The following is a 6134-nucleotide window of genomic DNA, read 5'->3' as shown; positions in this document are numbered from 1 at the left end:
TGTTGTGTTGCCTGTGAGAGCACGTGTGAAAGCAGTGATATGAAACATTTGTGGAAACTACAAAACCAAACAATCCCGTGTTCGCACATTTCCTCTTCTGAATAGAAGCCGAAGCTCAGATACGGAGCTCTTCGGAGGGATTCTGGCTCTGGCTGGAGGGGGGGGTCTATGTAGCACATGCAACATAAAGTGATAAAAAATTATTTATAGTTGTGATGTGTTCTCTGTTAATGTCATGTAGTTGTTTTGTACGGACACCAGGCCAAACGGATAAAGGATTATTACCTGGAGTTTGGAGCGGTGCTTCTTTGCCTAGCTCATTGGACAAACTGGACCCAGCGCCGCAGACCGGTGAGAGCGTTCTGTTTTTTGTTTGTTTGCTCCACTCGGACACGGGCACTGCTGCACGCTCCGCGGCACGTGTCATTCGGCCGTTTACCTTTTTTCGGGATTTAAGAACTGTTTTTTTGTTTGGAATACCTAACGGAGTGGATATAATTTTTGACCTTTTGACTTCGGGAACTTTAGGGATAATTATGGACGCTGGGAGCACCTGCGCCAAGGGCACAGACTAAAGACTTAAAGGGGCCGTATACTTACTTTGTTGGAATAATATTTTGTTATAATTTAAAGTTTCCCAATATAATTTGTTGTTGTTTTAAAGCTGTGTCTCTTTAATTTCCTGTTTTAAAAGCACATCACAGCGGCAAAGTATATTTAAATCATCTTAACCCAATATATTTATGATTGGTAATTTTCCTTTGGGAGTGTTACAACATGGTGGCTCAGACTCTGCATTAGATGTCTTCCCCCAAAAACCCAATTAGATTATGGAGTGCCCATAATCTTCGTTTTCCGCCGGGGTCTGAGCGCCAAATAACCTTTGCAATAAAGCTTGCTAAACTATTCTGTATCTATCTCTGTATCTACCTGCATTGCATCAATGGAATTTCCCCATGGGGGACAATAAAGGATTATCTTATCTTATCTTATCTCTCCTTGGTGAAATGAAGCCTGCGTAAGTTCACCTGGAAGACTTAACTTTATCTGCGTCGGCCACCATGGCAGGACACCTCTCCAGCTCCATTAACGCACTCAAGCGGGCGTCCGCCTGTCCAGGCCCGTAGCCAGGATTTCTATGGGGGGGTTCTTTTTGTGTCAAGGTGGACCTTTTTAGTATGACGAGGTAGATAAAACATATGTATACATGTAAGTTATCACAAATACACATACAGTAATTTCACACAAACTACAACAGTAGCCGGTTAAACAAATATCTGAACAAAGCTAACACTTCACGGATCATCCAACACTTTACTTCTGTTCTGGTCTGAGCAAGGACTCTTCCAGCTCCAGACTCCTGGGGTGTTTCCTTGCGAACACGTTCACCACATGCTCAAGGTCAAACTGGAAGGAGTAGTGTATATGCAACAAGGCCAGCGCTGAGAGACGCTCCTTGCCCATGGAGGCCCTCAAGTAATTGTTGAGCCTGCGTATGGTGCTGTTGCTGCGCTCACACTCACAAGATGTGACTGGCAGTGTGCAGGTCAGCTGCAGAAGGATGTATAGGTTGGGATAGAGGTCTTTGTCACACTCTTTGATGGCAGCTGCAGGAGTGGTGGGCCGCTGGGTCTCTGGCATCTTGATGTACCTGCAGGGGGGACAGACAGTTATAATCATGCATGATTGTAGATCATATATGATTGTACTTTTTAATTTTTATTTGTTTCTAGCCTACTTCTGCTTCCACCTTGTTGTTTCCTGGCTGACAAGTTCAGGAGACGGGAGATCATCACCGTAGGTGTCCAGGATGTCTGTCGTGTCCAGCGTCTGTTTGCAGAGGACAGCGGGGACAAGTCCCAGCAGTGAACTTGCTGTCACTGACAAACCTGAGAAATAAAAACAGAATCTTAACAAATTAAATAATAAACTGATATATTATAACTGTTGATTGTCAATATTGTATTTCTATATTTATTCATAAAGAAAATCTTGCATATATTAAATTATAGTTAACATATATGTACTGTATTTGTGCTTGCTAACTTACTTACTGATGTAAAAGCTGCATGTAATAATTCCTGAACAAAACAAGGCTTCAGAAATATCCATTTCTTGTAAAGAGAATCCCTTACATGTATACAACAAGTAAAATATAAAGGCAGAAATACATGATATATTCTGGAAGAACAAAAAACATAACATGTTGAAAGTGACAAAAATATGAAACAAAACACAAATGTGCAAATATGGTCAAGTAACAAACCAAACAATGTGCTTTCAAGGTGGCTTAACTAGTTTCTTATGTAAAGTTAAAACAGTCCAATGCCTGCAAATATTACTTATCTATGGTTAGTTTATAACATTTCTTAAATAGGGTTAAAGAGCTCTTACTTGAGAACTGGGCATCTAGGTCTGAGCTGATGTGGTCCAAGAATGGTACGGCGAGGTTCAGCCTGTAGTGATCAAATGCAGTTTCTGAGGGGATGTTGCTGCGGTGCTGCTGGCGGCCGGCTGTGCGAGGCTTGCATGATGTCACACCAACCTTCCCAGCCATACGCTCAGCACGCAGCACTTTATACACATCTTGGATCTCACGCATCTGAAGCATGTTAATAACAGAAAAACAATGTAAATGGCGCATTTCTATTATTTAGATCATCTTACATAATGCAAACTTTTAAAAACCTTTGACATGTAGTAAGGCACTGTGACTTACCATTTGGTGTGCTTTGATGATGTCGAGGGTGGTGGACTGCAGCTTGACGGTCACTCCAGCCAGGTGAAAGAGGAACTGGTACACAGTCAGGAACATCACAATGAAGTCAAAGGAGGTGATGGCAGCCAGGATCTGCTGCGCCTCGGTGCGGTTGGTTCCATCCCACATAGTCTTGAGTGGGTAGTGCTCCTGGTGCAGCTTATGGCCAATGACCTCCAGTGCTTTGACAATGTATATGAATCCTTGGTAAAAGTGTTGGTGAGCTGTGTGTCGCTCAGCCCACCTGGTGCGGCACAGGTCTAGCAAAACCTTCCTCTTGGTCTCCCCTACCACTCCACGCTTCACCACATCCTCAAGCAGTTCAGACCTCTTTGGACTGTTTAGGAAGTACCTGCAGCAATGTTTTAGTTGGTCCAGGGTGTTGCGAATCTCCGGAATGGCACAAGAGTGGGTGATCACAAGGTTTAGGCAATGCCCAGCACAATGAACATATGATGCCAGAGGAGCAACCTTTTTCAGTTCAGCCTGAACACCTCACATCACGGATGTTGCTGTCTTTATCAACAAATCGGATGCACAGGACTAGATGGTCTACGTTATGTGAGGTAACCTCATCTGCAAGGACTGTGTAGAATTTTGCTAGAATTTAGCACAGTTTCTGCCACCACTTTGACAATCTCATGATTCTTCTTTATGTTGGCTGCTCGTTTTTCATCTATCCTGGCTCTTACATTTTCTTGTGGAATTTCCATGGATGCAATGAATTGTTCCATTGACTGAATAGCCTCTTGGTGATATATGGCATTGTTGTGCTCTTTACACTTTTCAGCCTTTTTCTGCCAGGTGGTGAAGGGCCGGTTGACAAATATCCCCTTAAATAAGATAAGATAAGATAAGATAAGATAATCCTTTATTGTCCCACATGGGGAAATTTCATTGATGCAACGCAGGTAGATACATGTGCGCACTGTGCAGAACAGAGCACACGGAAGGCAGAGGGCACCATCAAGAGCTGGACTATAGACCATCCATTTGTTCTCTTGGAGCCAGGTTTCCATGAATTGCCTGTTGCATCCACCTGTGTAGGTCTGTGGGAATATGTAATGTGGGCCAGGCCTAAAGTGGTTCTTGACCATTGAATACTTTTCACTAGGTGACATGTTGTTGACAGCTTCTGCTATTTCTTGGGTCGTCATGGTGGCATTGATGACCTTCCCTATGTCTTGAGTACACATCTGGGGATCTGCAAAATAGAGAAGTTCATATTTAGGATCTTTGCATCAACACAATATATATATTCAGTTTTGTGCCCTCAGCTTGTCAAATTGTGTATGCATATAAACTTGTCTGGGAAGTTAGGGTTTCAGAAAGAAAAATAAATAAAAGCTGAAATGAACCTACCATTGTTTGCCTCTGTTGCCATCCTCAGACTTGCTACACGAACAGCCCCTGATAAAACCCCATCAGTTGCCTGCTCCATTTCAGTAGCTAAAAAAAGAAGGAAATGTTTAGAATATATGAATGGTTTTATTATTTTCACCAAAGGCTTTAGGGGAGTGAAATACAGAATGCTTGTTTTCTGACATACTCTGACAATTTCCATCTTATGTAACTGGGCTTTTCGAAGACTCTGGTGAGTAAATTTTGAATTTCACACTAGCATATATGTGACTGACCGTGGCTAAACCAGTTACATGTCTACCCGGAGACATTTTGAGTTATTCACAGATTCTGAAAGTGTGAATTCAAAGCTTTCCAATGATGTCTCACTCATGTAGAGCTGATCATATTTGAAAGTTGTGGTCATTTGAATGTATACAACTCTCAAACCCATTCACTGAGAAAACGGGGCTCAAAGTTTCTCACCGGAGTGAGCCCAGAGTCACAGGGGGGCTCATTTGCATCTCATTGAGATAAGCCCTCCCCCCTGTCACACTGACACCACCTTCCCCTACAGCTGTCACTGAAGACTCAAGAGGAGTGTTGTTATTGATGGTAACTGGACTTGAATCAGAATTAGAAGTTACTATATTAAAATGGAAATACTTGGATTACAAAAGGCCCTGAATAGAATCAAAGAATCAGAATCAGAATAGGGTTTATTGCATTTGTCGATAAACATAATTCACAGGTGATTCAACACAAACAACAAAAGATGAGATAAGATAAGATAAGATAGCCTTTAATGTTACAACGCAGTAGATACAGGGGGAAAGGACAGTAACTTATAGGAAGTTTAAAAAACACTCTTAATAGAAGAACTCTTATAAACAGATGCCAGGGTCAGGTATACGAACTGCAACGGGTCCATGGCTTTGAATATATGAGATATGAGATAATAGATATGATATGTACACCACCAGAGTCTAATTACATCAGAGATCACATCCTCATCCTCTTCTTCCTCTGTGCACTCTTCTGTGCTGTGACTCTCGGCATCAAAGCTGTAAACAAATACAGGACATTTAAGAAATGGCTAACTATTTCACATAAAACACTCATTAACTATTTTTTTTTAACACAATGTGAGTTTCAATATAAATACCTGAAGTGCTGATAACTCTTGATCTTTGGAAGCCGTCTGAAGAAGGGACTCAGATGCTTCTGCCAGTCCAAGTTCTTGACAAACACTTTGCCATGTGCCGTTCCAACAAGCTGTGGGATATTGAGGTGAGACTCAGGAGAGCTGTTTTCCACTACCTGATGACATGCTCCTTAGCAGACTTCACGTAGAGACGCCAAACTGAGGCCTTAGTCACATGGGTTGGGAGCAACTTCACATGCCAGTCCTTATGGCCAGGATGTCGACCAGGTAGCATTATGGAATGGACTTCTGCATAGTTTTTGATAAACTCTACAACGGTGTGGATGACTTCATGGCTGATGAACCTGCGTGAATGTGGCTGTGCACGCTTCTTCCTCAATCGTGTTGTTGCTCCATTTTCGTCATAGTGTTTAATTATGTCAGTCAGGGTGTCTTTGCCAAATCTGAAAAGGGGGAAAAAAAGGGTTATGGCCCGTTCAGACCGGTGCGGCAAAAGCGTCCAGTTTACATTCAAAGTCTATGTAAAAGCGCGTCGAGCACCTCCTGCATTTTTGCGGCGCGGCTTCCACTTATTTGCGGCGCGATTCTGCGTTTTCCGCTCGAGACGCTTTGACGGGTGTATAAGCATCAATTCATCAAAACGGTTCGCCGCAAATAAGTTCAGAATGTTGAGCTTTTCTGCGGCGCGGCGGGACAGAAGCCAATCAGAGATGACGGTCCAGTGACGATATATATATACATATACATATATATATATATATATATATATATATATATATATATATATATATATATATATATATATATATGGAGAGAGAGAGATATTTACTGTTCTATTTTTCCACAAAATAAATTATTTTATATTATAAA

Source organism: Eucyclogobius newberryi, unplaced genomic scaffold (assembly GCF_026437365.1).
Source record: "Eucyclogobius newberryi isolate DKJ021-1_F unplaced genomic scaffold, fEucNew1.0.hap1 SCAF_12, whole genome shotgun sequence".
In the NCBI taxonomy this organism is placed as follows: domain Eukaryota; kingdom Metazoa; phylum Chordata; class Actinopteri; order Gobiiformes; family Gobiidae; genus Eucyclogobius; species Eucyclogobius newberryi.
Note: the sequence above shows the minus strand (reverse complement) of the source record.